The sequence below is a fragment of the Balaenoptera physalus genome (assembly GCF_965194825.1).
Source record: "Balaenoptera physalus genome assembly, chromosome: X".
Taxonomy (NCBI): domain Eukaryota; kingdom Metazoa; phylum Chordata; class Mammalia; order Artiodactyla; family Balaenopteridae; genus Balaenoptera; species Balaenoptera physalus.
The window spans coordinates 33,108,108-33,134,517 of NC_138903.1; the positions used below are offsets into that span (position 1 = coordinate 33,108,108).

General features: G+C 38.0%; 1 pseudogene across 1 annotated transcript; it reads right to left on the reverse strand.

Moving 5' to 3' along the window:
- Nucleotides 1-2,884: 2,884 nt before the first annotated feature.
- On the reverse strand, nucleotides 2,885-15,718 carry LOC309652532 (T-complex protein 1 subunit zeta pseudogene; annotated as a pseudogene). The gene has a single exon. The product of its transcript is annotated as a T-complex protein 1 subunit zeta pseudogene (transcript).
- Nucleotides 15,719-26,410: the final 10,692 nt, after the last annotated feature.

Consider the following 26,410-nt stretch of genomic DNA (forward strand, 5'->3'; position numbering starts at 1 on the left):
TATTGTAGAGGGGGTTAAAATTACAGAAAAAAGAACAAGTCTTATTCTTGTATTATTTTAGGTGATCCATTTATTATATGAAATTTAATGGATTAGCGGGAATATTGATTATGTTGACACCAAAAAACATATGGATTTTACCCATAATATGTATTTTTCCAGCCAGTAAAATATATGAAACCTTTAATTTTTATGTGGTACTGTCTAGGTATTATTCATAATAGTACATCAGTAGCGAGTTATCCATCCAATATTCTCCTTGGTTAAAGAATCTCCTTGGTTAAAGAAAACTTGATGGGTACAGACTTAATAGACTACAAATTTAGGCCTTATGTGACAAGATGTAACTTTTCTTTCTTTTCCACAAATTAATTTCTATCACAACATACTCTATACCAGCCCCTGGTTCTCTCTGATACAATAATGACATTATTATTATTATTCAGATCTTACCACTTCCAGATAAGCCTAGTTACTTTGGTGATTTTTCTCAGTCATTTCAGCTTTAACTCAGAAAAATTCTGTACTTGGACTCTTTTTTTTCTTTGGGATTGATGTTAAATCCTACTGGCCTACACAAACGCCACTGTCACCGGTGGGAAGTCAGCGTTTTTCTCCATCTTGCTCTATGTCGGTCTCCTGCTGGCATCTAAAGTGATATAACTCATGCAGTCTGGCCTTTGGGTTTGTCTCCGCTCACCCTGCCATCAGCAGAAATTCACAAAATCGACTGAATCCCAAAGCCAGTGCAAAATGCACCCTCTGTAGTAGCATTCCCTTGAACTAGTTTCAAGACATATACAGGTCTGCCGGCAATTTCTCTCTAAACTAATATTCTCTTGGGGTATCACTTCAGCTTTTGGATGTTCTGTTATTTGTTTGAAACCATAAGACCCTTAGGAGAGTAAATGGAAGGCTGTTGCCCCTTATGCCTGGAACATGCCACCCCACCATTTCTAATCTTGTGCTGGATCTCCATGATTCTTCAGGAGACCTTCCTTTCCAGAGTCTCCTGGAGATCAGAGCATTTGTTCAACAAATATTGAGTGCTTCCTAGTGCCAGGCACTATTTTAGGCAATGTTACCAAATATCGTGGTAAATAAGACAGCCAATGTTCATGCTTTGGGGCTCACAGAATACTGGGAAATTACAGTAAATGAGTGAACAAATAGTAGAAACTACAGTAGAGAAAAGGGAACAGAGTAAAAGGGATGGGGTTTATTTTTGTCGGTGGTAAAGACAAACTCTGATAAACTGTCATTTGAGAATCTGAGTGAAGCAAGAAACAAGCTATGCTGTCATCTAGGTGATGAGCAGAGGAGATAACCCATAACCAGGTCTGGTGCCCGTTTATTGTGTCTCAGGGTGGGAGTTTGTGATGAAGTGGCAGAAGAGGCATACTGAAAGTACGGGTAAATATGGGTAAATATTTGGATGAATAAGCATACCCAGGAACTGTTTTTATTCACTTGTTTGTAACATATCAGAGTGTTTGTACTTTGATCAGAGAGTAACCACAAGACTTAAAACATAAATTCTCCGAATTAAAAGGGGGGAAAAAAAAAGGTGTCACAGACAATTGGTGTCAGTCACTGTCAATATTGTATAAAGTATTGGATTTCATCAGAGTGTAGAGAAGATGGCAGACATTAACCGGTAGGAGTACAAGTGGAAGAAATGAGCAAAAATCCACAGAGGTAAAAGGGAGTAAAGCAGCTATGATATGGATGAGATGGTGGCATGCCTAATATATTTTATACGTGGAAAAGATCATTTTTAAGACTGCATTTATCTACATAGAAAAATATTGTCAGTAGTCATCGTAAAACAAAAACTATCAATATATAATAGAAAAACAGAGAATGAAATATTATTGGAATTTTTTTATATCAAATCATATCTGGAAACAATTAGGGAACTGATTTCTTTGTTAATTGTTTTAAAGCTAAAGAACAAACAACTTTAGAAGAGTAAATCTCAATAATAAAGATTTAAGTTCATAAAAAATAGTTCATGTGCAAGTCAAAATGTTTACTTAACAGAAGAAAATCATTATACTTTGCAGTTCACACTATTTTTCACTGTTTAAAATGTTAAATACATGTGAAAATTCCAACTGGTAGCTTAAAATGACAGAATTGAAGTAACTCAAGTTATGTTTCTTTGCTTGGTTGCTCACTGTGCCTGCAGAGTTCAATTTTAATCTCCTGTTCATGTGCAAGAAAAGGCAAGAGCCCAGGGATGAGTGACATGAGCTCTGAATAAAGCAAGCTCACAGAGCTCAGAACATTAGGAACTCTCTCAAACAACACATGTAGTTGAGTCCGTGTTTGTTGAGGGATGAGTGTATAATGGGGATTTTCCCAATTAACTCTCGATGTTTATAAGAGGATAAGAAAGAAAAGTGTTTTAATTTAAAGCTTTCATCTCTAGTATTAAATTTCAACAATGACCACAGAACTTAGACCAACCAACAGAAGATCTCTTCAGATAGGAATATTTTATCCCAGATATTTAGAATTGCCCATCCTACATAATGGACAGCTTACGTAAAAGACTTTTAGTTGGTTTTGTTATTGTTTCTGTTAAAATCTCCAGACGATGTATCTTCTTAATGCTGGCACTTGGAGCAGACAGACTGCTCCCAGGGCCAGGGATAAACTGCAGCGTTCAGTTTTATCAGTTATTCCCTGACCATGGGAGCTATTATACTTCCGCATCCATTACCCTCAAGACTAAAAATGGTTTGCATTTGGAATGTTTGCATTTGGGGGAGCTATGCCTCCATCTTTGAAAACGGTATAAAAACCAGTTGACTATATATATATATGTGTGTGTGTGTGTGTGTGTGTGTGTGTGTGTGTGTGTGTGTGTGTATATATATTTGGTTTTTTTCTTCATCTGGTAAAAAATAATACAGTCAACTTGGCTTAAATAGTTTCTCGTCTGAAAATCTCTGAGTGGAAATATGAGGAAGTAATAGCCCGTTCTCTCTCTCAGCTTGTGTTTTTGCTGCTGGATATTTCACAGACTCTTCTACGCCTCAGCAGCTTTAGAGTGAATGTCCTGTATCAGGCTCTTCACTACTTTCCTATCTTTCTCCAGTGTAGACAGATAAGAGGGGGGATGGAGTGACAGCCTTGTTGGAAGGTGACCCCTCCACAGCCCGCATGTGCCTCCCTAACTCACCTCCTCTCCAAGTTCTTCTTTGTTCTCACAAACAGAATTGATATCATTAATTGGACTAGCTGTTAACCAGACACTAAATAGAATTTCCTTTTCTTGGGCAGATATCTTTGATTAGGCCAGTATTATTAGACAGAATGTCCCTAGACTTTTTGGATCCTTGCCCAGGAATTTTGGTTGGTAGAGGTCAGTGTTGCTGTTTTACTGGTGACATCCTCTTTTTTTTTTTTTTAATCAGTCATCAATTTTATACATATCAGTGTATACATGTCAATCCCAATCGCCCAATTCAGCACACCACACCACCATCCCCACCCCACCGCGGTTTTCCCCCCTTGGTGTCCATACGTTTGTTCTCTACATCTGTGTCTCAACTTCTGCCCTGCAAACCGGTTCATCTGTACCATTTTTCTAGGTTCCACATACATGCGTTAATATACGATATTTGTTTTTCTCTTTCTGACTTACTTCACTCTGTATGACAGTCTCTAGATCCATCCACATCTCTACAAATGACCCAATTTCGTTCCTTCTTATGGCTGAGTAATATTCCATTGTATATATGTACCACATCTTCTTTATCCATTCGTCTGTTGATGGGCATTTAGGTTGCTTCCATGACCTGGCTATTGTAAATAGTGCTGCAATGAACATTGGGGTGCATGTGTCTTTTTGAATTACGGTTTTCTCTAGGTATATGCCCAGTAGTGGGATTGCTGGGTCATATGGTAGTTCTATTTTTAGTTTTTTAAGGAACCTCCATACAGCTCTCCATGGTGGCTGTATCAATTTACATTCCCACCAACAGTGCAAGAGGGTTCCCTTTTCTCCACACCCTCTCCAGCATTTATTGTTTGTAGATTTTTAATGATGCCCATTCTGACTGGTGTGAGGTGATGCCTCATTGTAGTTTTGATTTGCATTTCTCTAATGATTAGTGATGTTGAGCATCTTTTCATGTGCTTCTTGGCCATCTGTATGTCTTCTTTGGAGAAATGTCCATTTAGGTCTTCTGCCCACTTTTGGATTGGGTTGTTTGTTTCTTTAATATTGAGCTGAATGAGCTGTTTATATATTTTGGAGATTAATCCTTTGTCCATTGATTCGTTTGCAAATATTTTCTCCCATTCACATCCTCTTTTTAACTTTTAAAAATCATACACTATTTATGGAGGCTGATGAAATGTTTAGCATCACAGAATTGTTGAATAATATTATATGTAAATGATACTTCATGCTGCCATTTTGGAAAAAGACTGTATTTGATAGAAAAAGACAGAGATGTTACAAAGGAGATTCATTTGGAAATTCAATGAACTTTATTAACATTAAGTATAAAGAAAGGTATTATAGACCAGTGAAATTCAAGACTGAGGCCTACTACTCACAGAAAGACTGTTAAATAAAACGTAATGGTGAGTTATGTAATATAGGAGTAAATAAAATGAATAACAAAAGAAATAACCAGATCAGTTAAATCAGTAAAGAAATTTTCAGCTGGGGAAAATTTCCCAGAAAAGTTTTTTTTAAACCCCAGCAGACAATCTTGTTCATTTTCTCACTAGATGAGTTTTAGATTCAGAACAATATACAAGCTAGTCATTTCTGATATCAAGAGATGGGGTTCAAAAGGAACTTGCCAACAGCTTTACTGACGCGTTTCTTTTTCCAGCAGAGCGTATCACGGAAAAACAGCAGGGGCCATGCAACTTCTTTTTTAGCATTTTTTTTTTAATCAACTTTATTGAGACACAATGGCATATATAACAGTGTGTAAGTTTAAGATGTACAGTGTGATGCTCTGATAAATATATATATTGTGACATGATTACCACAATAAGGTTGTTTAATACCTCCATCATCTCACATAATTACCACTTTTTGTGGTGAGAATGTTTAAGATTTATTCTGTCAGCAGTTTCAAGTGTATGATGTAGTATTGTTAACTATAGTAACCCTGTTGTACATTAGATCTCCAGAACTTATTCATCTTATAACTGCAAGTTTGTACCTTTGACCAAAATATTCCCATTTCCTACACCCCTCAGCCCCCTGGCAACTAGTATTTTACTCTGTTTCTATGAGTTCAGCTATTTTAGATCCCTACATATAAGTGAGATTATAAAGTATTTGTCTTTTTTGTTCTGACTTATTTCACTTAGCATAATGCTCTCTCAAGGCCCACTCAGGTTGTTGCAAATGGCAGGGTTTCCTTCATTTTTGTGGCTGAATAATATTCCATTATATTATATAATTATAATAATATATATAATAATATAATAATTATATATATATAATTTTCTTTATCCATTTATCCATTCATCCATCAATGGACATTTAGTGGACATTTAGGTTATTTTCCTATCTTGGCTATTGTGAATAATGCTGCACTGAACATGGAAGTGCAGCTATCTCTTCTAATAGTGATTTCATTTTTTAGGATATATGCCCAGAAATGAGATTGTTGGATCATATGGTAGCTCTATTTTTACCTTTTTGAGGAATCTCCGTACTGTTTTCCATAGTGGCTGCACAAATTTACATTCCCACCAACAGTGTAGGAGGGTTCCTTTCTCTCTACATCCTCGCCAACACTTGTTATCACTTGCCTTTTTTATAAAAGCCATTTTAACACGTGTGAGGTGATATGTCATTATGGTTTTGATTTGCATTTTCCTGATGATTAGTGATGTTGAGCATCTTTTCATGTACCTATTGGTTGTCTGTATGTTTTTGGAAAAATGTCTATTTAGGTCCTCTGCCCATTTTTTAGTTGGATTGTTTTTTGTTGTTTTGCTACTGAGTTATATGAGTTCCTTATGTATTTTGAATATTAATCCTTTATCCGATATATGGTTTGCCTATATTTTCTTCCATTCTGTAGGTTGCCTTTTTATTCTGTTGATTGTTTCTTTTGCTATGCAGAAGCTTTCTGGTTTGATGCAGTTCCACTTTTTTGTTTTTGCCTTTGTGGCTTGTGCTTTTGGCACCACATCCAAAAAGTCATGGTCAAGACCAGTGTCAATGATGTTTTTCCCTTCATCTTCTAGTAGTTTTATAGTTTCAGGTTTTACATTCAAGTCTTTATTCCATTTCAAGTAAATTCTTGTGAATGGTTTAAGATAGAGGTCCAATTTCGTTCTTCTAGCGTGTGAATATCCAGTTTTCCCAGCACCATTTATTGAAGAGACTATGCTTTCCCCACTGAATACTTTTGGTTCCCTTGTCAAATATTAGTTGGCCATATATGCATGGATTTATTTCTGGGCTCACAATTCTGTTCCATATGTCTATGTGTCCACTTTTGCCAGTAATACTGTTTTGGTTACTATAGTTTAGTAATGTATTTTGAAATCAGAAAGTATGATGTCTTCAGCTTTGTTCTTTCTCAAGATTGCCTTGAATATTTGGGGTTTTTATGGTCTCATACAAATTTTAGAATTGTTCTTCTGTTTCTGTGAAAAATGTCTTTGGAATTTTGATACGGATTGCATTAAATCTATTGGTGGCCTTGAGTATTATGGGCATTTGAATAATATTAATTCTTCTGATCCACAAACAGGGGATATTGTGCCATTTATTTGTGTCTCTACATTTCTTTCTTAAACATTTTATAATTTTCAGTGTTTGAATTTTTTGCATCCCTGGTTAAATTTATGCCTAAATATTTTATTGTTTTTGATGCTATTGTAATTGAGATTGTTTTCTTTATTTCTCTTTCAGGTATTTCATTGTTGATGTATAGAAATGCAACTGATTTTTTTAATATTGATTTTGTATCCTACAACTTTACTTAATTTGTTTATTAATTCTAACAATTTTTTGATGGAGTCTTTAGGATTTTCTATATATAAGATCAAATTATCTGCAAACAGAGGTAATTCCATTCAGCATTTCTTGTAAGGCAGGTGTAGTGGTGATGAACACCCTCAGCTTTTGTTTATTTGGTAGCATCTTTGTCTCTCCTTCATTTCTGAAGGGCAACCTTGCCTGGTAAAATATTCTGGTTACCACTTTTTTTCTTTCAGCACTTTGGCTATGTCATTCTATTCTCTCCTTGCCTGCAAAGTTTCTGCTGAGAAATATGCAGATAGCCTTACAGGAGTTCCCTTGTGTGTAATTTTTTTTCTCTTGCTACTTTTAAAATCCTCTCTTTGTCTTTGATTTTAGACAGTTTTTGGTTTTTTTGGTTTTTTTTTTTTTTTTTTTTTAATAAAGTGCCTTGGAGAAGATTATCTTGTTTTGAAATTTTGGGGCAGCCTAGGAATTTCATAAACTTGGATGTTCAGATCTCTCCCCAGACTTGGGAAGTTCTCAGCCATTAATTCTTTAAATAACCTTTCTACTCCTTTTTCCCTTTCTCCTCCTTCTGGGATGCCAATAATGTATAGATTATTTCTCAATGATATCGTTAGATTGCTTCTCTTAATAATTTCCTATAGTTCATGTAGGCTTTCTGAACTCTTTTTCATTTTCCTTTGTTCTCTTCTGACTGGATAGTTTCAAACGATTTGTATTCTACTTCACATATTTTTTTCTTCTGCTTAATCCACTCTGACATTGATGTTCCCTATTGCATTTTTCATTTCTTCATTGTAATATTTAGCTCCCAAGTTTGTTTCATTCTTTTTTATTATTTCTATCTTTATATTAACCTTCTCATTTTGTTCACATATTGCTTTCCTGATTTCATTGTATTGTCTTTCTGTTTTCTTGTAGCTCACTGAGTTTTGTGAAAACAACTCTTTTGCTTTATTTTTTCATACAAGCATAATTGATATTTAACATTATATTTCAGGTATACAATGTAATGGTTCAGTATTTTAAAACAAGTATTTTAAGTTCTTTATCAGGCAAATCGCATATCTCCATTTCTTGGGTCAGTTACTGGAAAATGTGTTCCTTTGGTAGTATCATGCTTTCTCAATTTTTTTCATGTTCCTTGAAGTCTTACATTACTGACTTTGCATTTGAAGAAGCAGTCACCTCTTGCAGTCTCTACTGACTGATTTCAGGAGAAAAATACCTTCCTTCAACCCTATTAGGGATTCTGCAGCTTTCTCAGATCTTTTCTATGGGTATGCCTGTTCCAGAGTTCTTATCCCGTCTTGTGGGGAGACTCTTAAACTTGTATACCTTCTATCAATTCCACAAAGCCAGTCCAGGTGCTGATAGCCTCCCATTTGCTCACTTTTCAAGCATGTTATTGTTATATTACTCATTGCATCATGATATATTTGGTTTTATTTATTTATTTATGTATGTATGTATGTATGTATGGCTGCATTGGGTCTTCGTTGCTGCGCACAGTCTTTCTCTAGTTGTGGCGAGTGGGGGCTACTCTTCGTTGTGGTGCAAGGACTTCTCATTGCGTTGGCTTCTCTTGTTGCGGAGCATGGGCTCTAGATGCACGGGCTTCAGTAGTTGTGGTGTATGGGCTTAGTTGCTCTGCAGCATGTGGGATCTTCCTGGACCAGGAATCGAACCCGTGTCCCCTGCATTGGCAAGCAGATTCTTAACCACCGTGCCACCAGGGAAGTCCATGATATATTTGGATAGGAAGGCTTCTTCTTCCCCAACCAGATGTGAACTCATTTAAGTCAGGCCTGTGTCGTCATTTTTTGCATTCTAATTCATGGGCAATTCCTGGCACACTGTAGCAGCTGCTTTATAAATATTGGTGGAATAAATACAATAAAAATTCAGAATTAGAAGCAACCTCAAAACAACAGTTGTATCATCATTTGGAGATTTTTCAGAAACCTGTCTATGGCGTACGTTCATTACTGACAGAGTGCAAGTTGATGTTAATTCTCTGTAATTCGATTTTGCAATATGTATCAAGAACTTTGAAATATTATTCTTTGAACCCTAAGTTCTACTTTAAAAAGTAGTCTTCAGAAAGAAATTATAGATGCCAAAATAAACAAAAGTTTTTTCAATTGTGACAGTTACCCAGCCCAAAATAATTTAAATGAAAAGTGGAAATGTGGCTGTTCCTAAAGCTAGAAAAACTACAAAGGAAATTCACAAAATTGAAAGAGGAGTTGCAATCCCCAGGGCCCAGGGTCAGGCAGCAAGGACCAGTATGTGCCAGGACATTCCTGCACTTCATCTATCATTCCTCTCTGCTTGTTTTACTTGACTTCACTCTTCAGATAGGTTTCCTCTCAAAGAAGAAAATACGAACCCCAGCAGTTGCAGGTTTCCACCCTGTCTGCTTTAGCAACTCCAGAGATAAAAGAGCATTTCTTCCCCTATTTTCATAGCATCTCTCTATCAAACCAGAAAATGTCTTGGATTGACCTGCACTTAGGTCACGAAAACACCCTGTGACTAATTATTGTTTCCAAGATAGTGTGATAGAGAGTGTTGGTGAGCCAAGACAAGGATGCTAGATGATTTAAAAGAGAAATGCATGAAGTGTGTATCTCCTGTGAGTTACAGGATTATATTCCAGCACATGCACCACATTACAATATTAAAAAATGTTTAAAACAGGTTCTTCACTATAGCAATGTGGTTAAATAAATTATATATTACCTGAATACAGTAAAACGTTATACAACCATTAAAATTCCTTTTACGGAATGTCTAAGGATATGAAAAGGTGTTCATGATAATATGACAAAAGCAAAAAGATAAAAAATATTTCTAGGAAACACACCAAAAAAATGGAAGTTATCTTTAGAATATAGAACTATAGGTTATTTTATTTTCTTCTTTACAATTCTGGATTTTCTGAATTTTCTACATGGATCATTAATTTTACAATAAAAATATTTTTAAAATACCTGATACATATCAGGAAGTAGGATATACTGGCTGATCTTAGGGCTGTCAGATGAGTTTGTAGGCCTGGTAGAGAAGCTGTATGGAAGCACAGTAGTGTTGGTTTCACCATCCTTACTTCTGGGTCCAAAGTAGTGATTGAAACTTGGGTTTATAGGCGTGATATATGTTTGTGTTTCTTATTAGAACCTATTATAGGAGTATGTGGGTGTTGCCAGAGTCTGTTCTGGAATTGACCTTTGAGCTAAGTCATCTAAGAATTAATATCCTGTTTGTAACATGTTCAAAAACAAAGCCAAATTATCTATGTTTATTGACAGTGCATGCTGAGGGAAATTTTTATATTTAAATACATTGCATATCTACTGGTAGTGCAATCCTGGGTCTCACTGCCAAATGGAAACATTATGAAGCAATGAACCTGTATTTTATTTTATTTTATTCCAGCTTTTTTGAGGTATAATTGACAAATTAAAGTTGTATACATTTAAGGTATACAGTGTTGCAACTTGATACATATATGTGTGTGTGTGTGTGTGTGTGTGTATATATATATATGTATATATGTATGAAATGATTACCACAATGAAGCTAATTAACACATATATCACCTCACATAGTTACCATTTTTTGTGTGTGGTGAGAATACTTAAGATCTACTCTTTTAGCAAATTTCAAATATACAATATAGTGTTATTAACTATAGTCACCATGCTGTAGGTTAGATCCCCAGAACTTATTTACCTCACAACTGAAAGTTTATACCCTTTGACTGACACCTCTCCATTACTGTCACCCTCTAGCCCCTGGTAACCCACTGTTCTACTCTCTCCTTCTGTGAGTTTGACTTTTTTTTAAGATTCCATATATAAGTGAGATTATATAGTATTTGCTTTATCATGTGCACCAAGAATACACAATGGGAAGTTTATACCTGGAAGTTTATACCTTTTGACCACCTTCATCCATTTCCACCTTCACCCATTTCACCCAGTTATAAAATAAATAAATCATGGAGAAGTAATGTACAGCATGGTGACTGTAGTTAATGATACTATATTGCATACTTGAAAGTTGATAAGAGAGTAAATCTTTAAAGTTCTCATTACAAGAAAAAAAAGTTGTAGCTATGTATAGTGACAGATGCTAACTAGATTTATTGTGGTGGGTGATTTCACAATATATACAAATACCAAATCATTCTGATGTATACCTGAAATGAATATAATGTTTTATGTCAGTTATATCTCAATTTTAAAAAAGGATACACAACGGGGAAAGGATAGTCTCTTCAATGTTGTTTGGGAAATGGTATACAGAAATGCAAAAGAATGAAATTATACCTTTATCATACACCATACACAAAAATCAACTCAAAATGGTTAAAGACTTAAATTTAAGACTTGAAACCATAAAATTCCTAGAAGAAAATGTACAGGAAAAGCTCCTTGACATTGGTCTTAGCAATGAATTTTTGGATATGACACCAAAAGCACAGACAACAAGAGCAAAAATAAACAGGTGAGACTACATTAAACTCAAAAGCTTCTGCACAGCAAAAGGAACAATCAATGAAATGAAAAAGCAACCTACAGAATGAGAGAAAATATTTGCAAATCGTATACCTAATAAGCAATAAACATTTTAAATGTCAAGCCCTCATTTATGGAAGTCTTATATTTTCCATTGGGAGAAATAATATAAAATCCCATGGTCTAATGACATAAGGCGAAAAGTATGAAAGCAGGTGAAAGAAATCAAGTTACTCTTCTGACAAACTCAAGAGAGAACTAAAGGTGTTCTTAATCCACTAACTGTAAAATATGGTTGTAAGTTTGGCAACCACAAGAAATTCAAATTGCTCAATATTTATATCTCTGTGAATTATACTGACTTTAGGGGAGGAAGATATTGTTAAGTTTCTCAAGTATCTAGTTGAAAAATTTTTGAAAGTGTGAAAGCCTTAGTCATAAACATGTCTTATTTCACTAGAAGCATGGCAGAAATCCCAGCTATAAATTAGCAAAAGGATGTCATAAAGATGAGAGAGCATTTAGTGGGAAGGAGTGCCTGTGTGTTTATGCTGAAACTAAAGGAGTTTTCTTTTTTTTTTTGGTGTTGTTGTTGTCTAAGGAATATTTAATAAGAAGGTAGATAACATGTGCCTATCATGTATTTTTATATCACTGAAGCTAAAGCAAAACATCCTGTTTATTGGCAAGTATGGCCTGTATGTGTACACTACAGTGCAATTTTTAAAATACTGTAATTATAATTTCAGAACCTCAGAATCTGAATAGGTGCCAGTGTTCTCTTTTTTTTATATATGGGAAAAGAAAATCCTTTGAAAATCATTTGAAGCTTGGACAAAAATTACATAGCTATATTCTTAGGATCGCTCTGTAGAGTCTATGATTCAGATGATACAAGGGAAGCTTCAATTCAGCTTTTTAGAGAAGACATTCCAGCTCTCGTGATCTCATCAACCAGGAGAATGTTGGTGGCAATCACAGTGCAGGAATGAAGAAGCTGTTTCTTTACACAATAGTTACCCCATATGCCTACTTCTGCTGCTACCATTGGCTCACCTGTATTCAAGTCTACACCCACAAGTTGACCTGATTCTGAATGTTCTGCTTGAACTTTAACTAGTGTTTCCTGAAGGTCAAAAACAGAGTTCTGAGCAAGAACCTTGGGAATCATGAGCAATGCATCAGCAAATGCTTGAACTCCAAGTTAGGCCCTGCCCTTTACACTGGGCTTGTATTTAATCAGGGCTTCTACCACTGCCACTTCCACTGCACCAGCACCTGGAACTACACAGCCATCATCAATAGCATTTTTAACAGCCCTCAAGCCATCTCTTATTGCATCTTTGATTTGAGTAAGTGTGTGCTTATTTGGTCCTTTGATCAATAATGTGACCAAGCAAGGATTGTTACATTTCTCAATAAAGGTGAACTTCTCTTCTCCCAATATATATTCATAGACAAGTCCTGCATGTCCCAAACAATCAGGATTTAGGTCATCAAGAGAATTTAGGGCTACTCCACCACAAGCAAGAGTCAGCCTTTCCATATTTCTCCTTTTAGCTCTGCGCAGAGCTACTATGCCTTCTTTTTTTGCAAGAGCATCTAAGGAAAAGGGGTCAATTCCCTTTTGATTAATAACAACAAATCCTTTATCTGAATCACCACGGACTTTCGTTTTCAGGTCTATCATTTTTTTAACTCTGTCTTCAATGAATTTTCTTTCAGCTTTCACTAGTTTCTCTCTCTCCTCTGCACTCTTGTTAAAAAAAAAAGCCAGAATTCACTTCTGTTTTTCCATATTCTAATGACACATTGCATGTGAGGATGTACGCATCTTCTACTCTCTTTTTCATATCAGGATGCCATGCCCCATGGTCCAAAACAAGACCTCTGATTAAGCTTGCATCAGTTTCAGATTTATGTTTCATCTCCATGATCTCAACCATGCAGAGGTCAATAGGTTCATCTTGTTTTTTAATGGCTAAAATGGAGTCCACTACAGCCTCTGTTAAGACATCAGCAAGTTCAGCATGAACTTTAGTACATAGAGATGTTCTGGCCACATCTATAAGTGTTTCCCTGTCCATCTCTTTGCTTAGTTTGACTTGTTCCAAAAACTGAAGTGCCTTTTCCTTTGGAGCTTCAGATCCTTCTGTAATTATTCTGGGATGAAGACCTTCAGAAATGTAGAGATCCACCTGCTTCAGGAGCTCTCCAATGATTAGGACATTGGAAGTAGTACCATCACCAGTTATGTCATCCTGGGCTGTTGCTACTTTGGCTATTAAGGAGGCTGTTGTGTGTTGAATTTGCATTTCATGAAGTAGCACATTTCCATCTTCAGTGAGCTTGATGTCTCCAGCACCAGAAACAAGCATCTTCATGGTGCCCTTAGGCCCCAAGTTGGTCCTCAGCACGTACTGCAGCCCCCAGGCCACGCTGATGTTGAGGGCCAACACCGCGTGGGCTCAGGCCACCTCAGCCTAGGGGTTCAGGGTCTTCACGGCCGCCATAGCTGACCCAGCAGAAGAAAATGAGGGAACCCGGTGTCTGGAAAGCCCAGAGCCGGTTCAGCGTGGCTGGGAGGCGCTATCCAGGTCTTCTGGAGAGGGAGTTTTCTTTTTTATTGTTTGAATATTTAAATAATGTTAATAGCTTGTGAAATTTCTTTTTACGTAGGTCACTGATAATAATAAGAAAATCTTCCAAATACAGACAAATGAGAACTATTTCTTCTTTTTTTATTATTTATTTATTTGTTTGTTTATTTTGGCTGCACTGGGTCTTAGTTGCGGCATGTGAGATCTTAGTTGCAGCATGCGAGATCTTTAGTTGAGGCATGCATGTGGGATCCAGTTCCCTGACCAGAGATCGAACCTGGACCCCCTGCACTGGGAGTGCAGAGTCTTACCCACTGGACCACCAGGGAAGTCCCTGAGAACTATTTCTTAGACATTTGCTTTTCACCTCTATTATGTAAAAATTGAAGCCATATGAAGATTCAAGCTGAATTATTTACTACCTCAACTCAGTGGACAGTCGCCACTCCTCCACTACAGTTTGGGCTTTAAAGATCTAGTATAAGGTAAAATGAAATACACCTCAACAACTCTGTAGGGAAAATGGGTCAGTCTTATAGTTCAATCCTTTTGGTTTGAGATCCCTTACAGAACTCATATCCCCTTTAAATACAGCTGCCACCAGTCGATATGATTTTTGTAAATTCATTTTTTCCTGGTCCTGAGTTACTGAACTTTGGCCACAAATTGCATTGTATTTAGGGCCTCTCCATCTCACCTCTAAACTTGGAGCATGTGTCTAGAAGAGAACAGAAACAAAACAAGCAAAAATCAAAATAAAATAAAAACCCAAACTAAAGAATCACCCTTCATCTTTCTTTACATTCTTGCTTGTCTGAATCCTTACTTACTTTTATGGCTCATGACCTGTCCCATCTCCAAACATTTGATATCTGTTGCCACTTTTTAATCATATTTACCTCATACATCTCATCAATAGTTAGGTTGACTAGTTTGTTTTCAAATCTCAGTAATCACTGTCCTTCATTGCATGATGACTTGAGAACTAGTTTTTCATATATTTTGGCCAGTTTTTTTTAAGTTTGTTTTATGTGAAAACGTAAATCTAATCCTTATTAATATATCTTGACTGGAGGCATAAGTATGGTGCCATTTTAAAAAATATGATCTTTTATGCCTCTAACCTCACTGAAAGTCAGGCTGGTCAGTTCTCTTTAATGTTCTCTGGGGCCATCCCTCCTTTCTGAAGCCCTCAATTAAGTCTGAGTTCAAACCACCTACAGGAAAATGGCTCTTCCACCATTTACATCTCCCTTTGCAAACCTGCCTTAAACAATATGACCCCGATCAACAATCCTAGTGACCTTGAAGAGACAGCAGTGTGTGGTGGCTTGAAGCGAGATCTTAGTTCCTGCCCAGGAAATGAACCTGGGTAGCCTGGCTGAAAACCAGGAATCCTAGCCACCAGTCCGCCAGGGGCTACGGGCTAGAAGCAAAGTTGGCTTTTGCTGGCTTCGCCCCTGTTGAAAAATGAATTTCTCAGGGAGGCAAAACCTGTAAAAACACATACAAAGTTTATAATTAGAGACACTGCACAAGTGGGAGAGCACACAGAGAAACAGTTCGTTTGGTAAGACAGAAGCAAGGCACAGATGCACACCCAGAGAGAAAGGTCTTTGTTTACCTTTGGCTAATTATCTCACTGCTTTTTCCACACCTGACCTGTCTTAGATCCCTTCCCGACATGTGTGCGCATCTTTTTGTCAAGAGGGATTCCAGCACAGAGGACTATGGGGAGGTTGACACACCTATTATGGGGTGGTGCCCCCTCCCTTTTTGACCCCCGAGGAGCCTTTGTGCAGATGTGTAGTCAGGGAGGTCTCCTTGACCTCAAGAATGAGAAATACATGGTCTCTTTATCTTTTGTCCAAGCAGGACTCAGCTCCTCCTTGCTCCTGCCATTATCTTTATCTTGGAATATCTGTCCACAGGGGACAGATTCCAGCTGCTCAGCCTGGGGCCCATCCATCTCCTGCTTCACTAGCACTTATGAGTTCCAACAGTCACAATAGAAGCAGTGACCATGGAGGATATGCTTTGCAACAAAGAGGTTTCTCTCTGATTTTCGGTTGGGTCTCTTGATGCAAAACAAGATGGAAAGTGGAGGAAATCCTTTGACTAATTAAGCCAAGAAAACACCATAGCCTCCATTTGTTGGATGTTTCAGATAAATAGTCTTTGAGCTTGATATGTGTGGAACAGCTCAAATGCTCCCTTTTGTAGCTCACTTGTGGGAACAGATCAAGCCCTCAAGTTCCCCTGATGTGTATGTTTCTTACTGAAAGTAGTGTCTTTACTTATTTTTATTTTTTTCTTCAGATTTAAATAACATAAGCTTAAGAATGTGGAATGGGGTGGGGAAGAGCCAAATATGTAAGTTTATGAGTAAAAGCACTGAAATTAAATCATCCCGGGGAATTAATTTGCATAGAAAACTGACATCTACAACTTGATTTGACAAATATATGCCAGTTTCTGGTTGACTATGTATTTCTTAAGCATATACTATAGAAGAAGTTGTTTGTAGTATTTGTATTTCAACAACCCAGTGAACATTTGGTAGATTCAGCTTCTGCTTTTTTCATGTGCTCTCTCTTCCAAAAACTTTTTAATAAGAAAATTACTCAGGTGGAGACAGCGTATTCTAAGGCTTTAAGCTAATGTTGGTTCCTAAGCATCCTTCAAATCAACTTCAAGTATGTCCTGGTAGATCAAGGGGGACTATGTAGATGCAGATATTGGCAACTCTGATCTCCACAGAACAGGAGTGAGTTCACTGCAGAGTTTGGCCCATTCCTAACTCCACCAGGGAAAATGAAGGGCTTCTGCTACTCTGACTGGGAAACCTGCCCTCACTTCTCAGTGGAAGAACAGATCATACGGTTAGCTCATTTTATATGTGGTGATGTGACAAGGCATAAAGCACTAGAACTACAGGGTTTTATTTTCAGGATTACTGAGCAAGTCCCTTTAATAAAGGAGGAGAGAAATATGTCTCTTTGCAACTTAACAGGTAAAAATTTATTTTCTCATCTTTAACTGTGTCCAGTGTGCTTATGGATGGAGAGACTGAGCTCACAGGTGACAGCCTTGAACATGGCGTATCACAGAGGCCAGCATCAGGCCCTGCTGTAACTACACTGGCTGGCCAGCCAGGGCTTGCAAGGCAAAGCCAAGGGCTCGCCTTGGGAGCCATTCAGGTTTCATGTTGGAGCATTTAGAAAGGGGAAAGCCAGAGGTACAGAGACACTTTAAAGACCATTTAAGATTGCGAACATACAGGAGGGGAATACAGTGTGCTGAGAATTATAAGAACTTTGGTCCTCTCACATTTTCCACAGCCTTCATGAGAGGGCCGTAAGAAGGGAGGGCAGGAAAGAGACACTGCTCACTAGGCTTTGGCATGAACGCTGAGTCCGAAAGCCCACGGCTATTCTCTGAAGAGGCTCTAGTAAATCATCCACTTGGGCTCATATCTCTGTTCCATTTCTTTGGTCTAGCAAAAGAGGACAAATGGTGGCCCTCAAAAGATGAAAACTAAGATGTTGTGACTCCAGTTTAAATTATGGAAGCACTTCAGTACTGTCTTTTAAGCTCTAGTCTTCCTTAGCCTTGTAGAGAATATAAAAACCAAGAGGCAGTACTGTTAACTTATCAAGGAAAATCGGTATCCTTGGTGTGGTTTGTAAATGAGGCACGTATTGTCTGTGAGGTGGGGGTGTGAGAAAAGGAAAATTTTTAAAATAATAATAGAGGCATAGGGAAAATGACAGTTTTATTAAGTGGCCTAAGAGATATCTCAGAGTTGTAGCATTTTTTGTAAACAAGTAGTCTGTATGTGTTGTCAAAATGCAAAGGAGACTCGCATATCACTCCATGCCCAGATCTGGAGGATGATATAAAAGCAAAAGGAAATAATTGAGAATAAACTTTGGACCCCAAATTAATAAATATTTTAAAGAATAGTAGAGATCTCCTTCTTCCTTGGGACCATGGAACCTGCTGACTTGATCAATGCAAATCACAGACGGTTGCTAAGCAATGCCTGTCCTGATGCCAGTCAGGTGATTCTATTATTCTTTGTAGAGTTTCTCTCTGCTTTCTGAGACTATCTATGGCATTTTGTTCTCCAAGAATGCGATAATACTCCTTTTTTAAAAACCATTTAACACTATGAAATCTCAAACATATATATTTTTCTTGAGAATGAAATATGTCTATTCCTGTCAAAACCAGATCATAAGGTTTTTAGAAAAGAAGATAAAATAGAGAAATGTCAGTATTGGAGATGGCTTTCCATAAGCCGATTAGGGAAATGGGGATTAACACTGATGCTAATGCAATTTGTGTGCAGAACTCCTTTTAACATACGTCCCTGGCGTCCTCCAAAGTCTCATGGTCTCCAGGGGACAAACCCCATTACTCAGTGCATTTCAGAGTGCTGAGGACAGAAATCTAAATGAATATATGGAAAATTATTTCTGAAATTGTACTTTCATATTGAGGATCCCCTCATTCTTCCCATAACACCATGCTCGTATTTTTTTTATAACATATGTCATATTCTTTATTCACTGGTCTATCTCCGACTGAATGTCAGCTCCCTGAGTTTGGTGGTTTTATCCTTGTGCTTCCTATATTGGTGGAGCCCAGCATCATGTTTCATACACAGTCTGGGGTATATAAGTGTTTGCTGGGAACCAAATTCACACATATGCAATTATACTAGCATAAATTTAGTGCAAGCTTAGTTTTAACTCAGCTCTGCCATGTATGTTTTCTTTGGACCTAAAACGTTCTTCCTAAAAATATTTTAACTTTGAATTTTAATTTTGTGAATAAACTAGAATAAATTATACATTTTATATCTGACTTCGTGGTTACAAATAGCCTAATCTATACATAGAAACGTTTGCACTTCTAGTTTTAGCACAAACACATAAAGAGCAAGTCGTCATACCGATCCTTACAATCAGAAGAAGCTGGACAGACTGGAAATTAATGACTTTTCTTGGACCCACCAAAGAACTAAGGTCACAGGGCAACTTGCTACCCCTAAATCTGAAGAGACAGCACATCTAGAGAAAGAGAGCCAAGATCTGTTTACCTGGAGAAGAAGTTAATAAAAAAGAAGACACAAATTAGCAATATAAGAAAAGGAAGAGAGGTCATCACTACTGATGCAAGAATACAGGCACACCTTGGAGATATTGCAGGTTTGGTTCCAGACCACTGCAATAAAGCAAATATCACAAAGTGAGTTGCACAAAAAAATTTTTTTTAATTCCTAGTGCATATAAAAGTTATGTTTACACTATACAGTAGTCCATTAAGTGTGCAATAGCATTATGTCTTTTAAAAAGTATATAACTTGGGGACTTCCCTGGTGGTGCAGTGGTTAAGAATCCACCTGCCAATGTAGGGGACACGGGTTCAAGTCCTGGTCCAGGAAGATCCCACATGCCACGGAGCAACTAAGCCCGTGCGCCACAACTATTGAGCCTGCGCTCTAGAGCCCACGAGCCACAACTACTGAGCCCACATGCCGCAACTACTGAAGCCCGCGCGCCTAGAGCCCATGCTCCTCAACAAGAGAAGCCACCGCAATGAGAAGCCCGCGCACCGCAATGAAGAGTAGCCCCCGCTCTCCACAACTAGAGAAAGACCATGCACAGCAACAAAGACCCAATGCAGCCAAAAAAAAAAAGTACATAACTTAATGTAAAAATACTTTATTGTTGAAAATTGCTAACCATCATCTAACAACACAGGGGTGCCACAAACCTTCAGTTTATAAAAATGCAATATCTGCAAAGTGCAATAAAGCGAAGCACAATAAAATGAGGTATGCCTGTATTAAAAGGATAATAAAAGACCACTACAAAAAACTATGCCCATAAGTTTGATAACTTGGATGAAGTGGACCAATTCCTTGAAATACACCAACTACCAGTGTTTTCAAAAGCTACCTTTTGAAACACTAATTCTATGGGCAAATACATTGTGAGTAAAACAGCTGATTTAGAAATGGGATTTGGGGACATAATGTATTTACAAATTGGAGTCAGTCTCTAGTTGGATTTTTAGTTGAATATTGGGGTTGACATTGAGAGCAGTATAAACATGCAGCAATTCAAAAATAATTATAATAGTAATGATAAGAAGAAGAGGAGGAGGAGGAATAAGAAGAGGAAGAGGAAGAAGAAAGTCATCCTGAAAAGATTCAGCACAAGAGGGGCTTAGAAACTGCCCCTCTACCTCAGTCTTCAACTTCTTCCATCTCTCTCTGGATTTGTGCCTATTTTAAAGCAATCACATGCTTGGTTCAGTTTTTTTTTCCATTTCATGCCCACATTCATGGGAGAATAGAGATGTTTTCCTGTGCCTTGTTTGCAGTGGGATTATCTTCTACCCCCTGAAAACATTTGAACACTGTACTGAGCCAGGTGACCTGTAAGGTTCCAGATTCAGACTCGCTAGTCTATCTTCAATTCTTTCAGTGTCATAAGGTCCCTCAAACCTCCAGGTCTTTGGTCATGCTGTTCTACCTGCTGGAATTTCTTTTCCCCCTCTTCTGCCTGTATGCTAACTTTTCTGGTTAATCCTTACTTGACCCGCAAGAATCGCCTCACTTGATGCTAACGGGTCCCCATAAGCATCTTCACAGTCCTCAGGCTGACTCAGAAGATGCTCCCTTTTCATCTCATCATACAGTATGACAATGACTGATGTTCTTCCACATGTCCTCTTCTCTATGCTGAGCATCTTGAAAGTCAGGGCTGCTCGGTGCCTGGCCTTTAATATGTACGAAATGAGTGCATGAGCCGGTGATGCTCAGGAATGAGAGGCTATGGGTGAAGGTTTAGGAAAACCTTCAAAGTGCTCTTGGAATGAAGGAATGGAAAGTCCACAAGAAGGAAAAAGTCAACAGGGAACGAATAAACTTGCTTGGGATAGTGCACTAAATTTCTACACCCTTTTCAGAAAAAAAATGGTTTGATGACACACGTGAAAGCGTGAGTTGCCAGAATTGATGGGCCCAGATCCAGTTTTATTCCCCAGGAATAGAGTATTAAATTTCTTTGTAAGAAGAGCAACAGGAAGCCTTATCTGCTGGTCATACTTATTGGTAGGTATTTGCAGGGATGTTCTTATGACTTATTATTCATCAATTGCTTCTTATGAGCAAGCAATTCCCACCCTAACCAGACACCAGGAGCCTGTTAGTTGGCATCTGACGATAGCTTCACATCTACTAGACCGAGAAGGAAGTGGGCTTTCTCTGCTTCCCCGTAAGGACTCATGGACATTTGCTGCCATCGGGGGCTGCTGTACTTGGTGTGCATTCATCAGTAAACCAGGCACTGAAGTCTTGAGTTTTATCTCCTCACTGCACTCACAAGTGATTCATCTTTTCACAACCGTCTGTAGCAAATCAAGAGTAAAGTAACAAAACATCACTGGTAAAACCACTTGTGATTACCAGGGAGAAAACAGGGATTCATTGGTCGCAAGAGATTATACTTAGAGAGGGGAGAAGCGAAAGCTGTGAAGCATTTGCAGATTCAGCCTATATGGCATGTTTCCTCAGCACAAGCTCCTTGAGGATGTTTCTATGATGCAGAAATCAATCTGTGGCATCCAAGTTGGCCCTTTATGACCTGTTCAAACACCCATCATACGGAGCTTCACCTTTTCGTGTGCCCTATCGTCATGCAAATACCTCAGCACACTGTGCTGCTCAGCATTTCAGATTATCCCCCTTTGGTCAAACAAACCAAAATGCTATTTCTGGGATTCTTTTCTTCCCACCATCCAGATTTCTCCCTCGTTCTGCTACATCCTCCAGTGAATTTTTTTTTTTTTTATTGCTTTAGAGTTCATGGATAATATTTCTTTTGGAAAGATACCAGTAAATCTTCACATTTTACTTTAGCACCAAACTGACATTATACAAGAGAGAGATCTGCAATCCATCATAGGAAGGGGAATTTAAATGAATGCCATATAAAACATTCTACAAAATGAGATAAAATCTTCCCACGTGCTAGGGCGGGACATGGTTTTCTTCTTTCTGTGGAGAAATAAGTTAACAGAATTGACCCAAATAGATGCCTAGACATAAAACATCACAAGCAAAATGCAGCCATGGATTGGGAGGAGGAAAAGAAGGAGAGAAAAATGCAGGATACCAGCAGTAATTTTAAACCAAGAACTTACAGATGATTATGCTTATGTCCGGATGGAGAAGTAGTTATATACTCCAAACAAGGCTGCTGTAAACTGTCTCTTTGAAAGAGAATAATAGATGGGTGAAAAATAATTTTGAGAAATGCCTCAGGGGATAATATTTGAATCCATCCATACCTTTTTGCCTTGCTCAACTAACCTAGGCCTGGGGGGAGGGGATTCTCTTCCAAATCTATTTTTGATCTAACAAAATACTTATTAACATTCAGAACAGACACACAGCTCAGTCATTTGTGCTCTCACTGCAACAAAGGATCCTGACAGAGGCTGCCAATCACAGGCGTGCATCTTCCTAGACACACTGACGGGTACAGACTCTGTGCCAGGGAGTCAGAGCGCTCCTCTGGGATTTGGGCTCTGCTCAGCCCCTCTCTGATGGTGAAGCTGTGAGGACAAGAGCTGTGAGAGCCAGGCTGAAGACCGTGTGGAAGACGCTGGCTTACAGAAGATAAAGGAGCCCACCGCAGAGGAACAGAGCCTGGCAGAGACAGCACCACTGTTCCCACTGTCTCAGAGGCCTGGCCGCACCACTGCCCACCTTCCCTTGGCTACTGCAGCAGATCGAGTCCCTTTGTGCCTCAATTTGTTCAAGTTGAGTGTCTAGGACAGTCCCTGCCTAGGATCTTTAACATAAAATTATCGACTGCATTTGTTTTTCCTTTAGTTTTCTTTTGTCTTGTTTTAATCTACTGCTCCTAATACAGTGTTTGGCATGGAGTAGAACCTCAAAAACATAAAAAGTAAAATAAAATGAAAAGTAGCCTAGAATACTGACCCCTAAACATCTTCTTTCTTGAATGAATATTCGTGGTAAAGTGATATGCTAAATACACTAATAATCCGAATAAAACAATTACTTCTAAATGAAAATGAGACATTTGACTTTACAAAGGAAGATAAGACTTATATTCTTTACTCTTTCAGCAAATTTTCATAGAAGATAAGGGAAGTCTTTGAGACAGGCTTCAAAGAGGCAGAAGAGGCAATAGGCAAAAAGATAAAACGAATCCAGATAGGAAACTAATGTTAGGATGAGGACACTCAGTTCATGTTTTGTTCTGTTTTGGTCTGGCTTTTGTTTTGTGTGATATACTTTTGCCGTTACTAACACTGGAGGTACATTTTACTGTACCTTCCCTAGTTTTAGAATTGGTGTATACTGAAGGGGACCAGAATATGCCACCCCAAAATATGCCTCTTTGGCGTAAGGATTATTTTGAGCTGCTTAATATTAAGAAATAGACACAAGAGAGGCTCTGAAAACCAAGTAGAAGTTACCCTTCTGTAAGGTAAATTTAAATTTATAAAGGAAATCTCCATTTGTAAGAGTTTCTCCCTTTCTGTACCAGTAAGAGGAGAATGACTAAAACTCTAGAAACTCTTATTGATAGAGAAGGCAATGACTTAAATCTGCGGAACAAACATACCCTGTTTACTGTGCTTTGCCTGATAACCTCCCATAACTGTCTCACCCCCACCCCCAATATGTTTTGTCTTAGCTGAAAGTGGTATTTAAGGTGGTGGCTTGAGCCATTTCAGGGAGTTACTCAGTTTTCTTGGGTCTTTCCCATGTATACAGCAGGTATACGTGTTTTTAAACTTCTGTTTGTTTTTCTCCTATTAATCTGTCTTTTATTACAGCCAAGCAACTAGAAAGGAAGAGAGAAAATTATTTTTCCTCCCCCAAAATAGATTGCTCAAAGAGTTAATTATAGCTACAGGTTGGTGTAGCATGGAGAAACAATTGTGGTTTAGACCAGCATCTGTTGATTGAATCTTCAGAGTTGTGTACTTTTCTTATAAGCATCTCTTAAAGAAATTTGAACTCTGTTATTCTCAAACATTTGGCACTGAATGAAAAATTCAAAAGACAAAGGAAATGGAAGTAGTGGTAAGTTCAAGGAGAAGAGACAGAGAAATCGTGACAAAATGCTGGCATAGGAATAGAAGGGAATAGATGAAGTATAAATTTTTAGAGCTTACCCTAGCATGAAATTTTCTGTTTTTATTGTGTTAAAAAAAAAAAGCACATAACAAAATTTAAAATCTTAACCATTTTTAAGTGTACAGTACAGTAGTGTTAACCATAAGCACATTGCTATGCAACAGATCTTTAGAAAATTTTCGTCTTATAAAACTGAAACTTTATACCCATTGAAAGTGTTAAGAAATGAAATTCAACTGAGTAAATTTTAAAGATCCTATTGGCTGTATTCAATGATTCATGCATCAGGCAGCACCCAATCTAGCAGATAGAAAGGAGCTCTCAGGAACTGTACAAAATGAAAGACTTTTATAGGCAGAAGGGAGTGGGAACAAGGAAGTTATACTAGGCCAAAAAAAAAAAAAAAAAAAAGTGGGTTGATTCTTGCAAGGTCTCTTTCCTTTAGGCAGTGTCTGGGGTCTCTCAGGCAGATTATCTAACTAATGCTGATTAGGTGATTCCTGATTGACTGGTTTAAGATTCCTTTTGTGGGAGAGCCAAAACTATAATTCAGTTAAGTCTCAGTTTGGTGACGTGGGGCTTAGCATGAACGACTCCATTTTGGGTGTGTTGTCTTGATTTTAATGAAAGACAACTCCCCTTTTCCCCATGCCTGTAGCTCCTGGCAACTACTGTTCTATTTTCTGTTTCTAAGAATTTAACTATTTGGGATATCACATGTAAGTAGAATCAAGCAGTAATTGTCCTCTTGGCTTATGTAACTTAGCATAATATCCACAAGGCCCATCCATATTGTGGCATATGATGGGATTTTCACCTTTTTTAAGGGAGAATAATATTTCATTGCATGTATATGCCACATTTTCTCTATCCATTTATCTGTGATGGATATCCACCTCTTGGCTATTGAGAATAATGCTGCAATGAATATAGGTGGGCAGATTATCTCTTTGAAATCCTGTTTTCAATTCTTTTGGATATATACCTAGAAGTGGGATTCCTAGGTCATATGATAATTCTGTTTCTAATTTATTGAGGAGCCTCCATACTGTTTTTCACATCAGCTGCCCCATTTTACATTCCCACCAACAGTGTACAAGGGTTCTGCTTTCTCTACATCCTCACCAACACGTCATTTTCTGGGGGGTTTTTTGTTGTTGTTGTTTTTCTTTTTTAACAGAAGCTCATTAAGCTTCCAAAAGACAATTATTTTGAATTATTTGTCAATTAATTCATAGATGTCTGTTTCTTTGGGGTTAGTTTCTGGAGATTTTTTTTTTTATTAATTGAGCCATGTTTCCCTGTGTCTTCATATGCCTTGTTGGTTTTTGCTGGGATTTGGGTATTTGAAAAAAAAAAAAATCCACCTCTTCCAGTCTTTACAAATTGGCTTTGTACAGAAGACCTTCACCAGTCAACCTGGCTAGAGATTCTAGGGGCCTCTCAAACATTTTCTGACGATGTGTCTTCTCTGTGCTTGTGCATATAATTTCCCGACTGTACACATTTTCCAGTTTGCTTTTCAGGATCTTGTAATGTCTTGTTCCCTCCAATGTCTATTATGGTTCTCTAGGTGCTTTGTTGCTACAACAAGCCCCCAAGCTTTACTTTGTTCTCAGCAGCCCCCAGGGTTCAAAAGTAAGCTGGTTCCCCATCAGCACTCCAACTCAGGGGAGACAGAAGCCAGTCCCTCAGGCAGCCCCCTGAATGGCTGGAATACTGGGTATACGTTCCACTTATCTCTTACCCTTCAAAGGACAAGCACTGAGTTGAGTGTTTTCTTCCAGTCACCCCAAGCTGTGCTGGCTTTGGGGAAGGGCTATCATGGGTGAAATGTAACAATTTTTCTTACCCATTTCAATGTGACTGTTCTTGGCTTTCCCCTTTCCTGGGGTGCTGAGTCATCTTCAATGGTTTCTGGAGTTCTCATAAAGGCTTTCTGGGCCATATATTGCTGGTAAGTCAGTGCCTCTGTGGGGAACAAGGTCTGAGGGTTCCTTTTCTGCCATCTCACTGACATCACTCCTAAATCTCCATTCGTGTTTTATGATAAGGATCAAGTCACTGGGAGGAGAGAAATGAGTTTTATATACTGAATAATTAT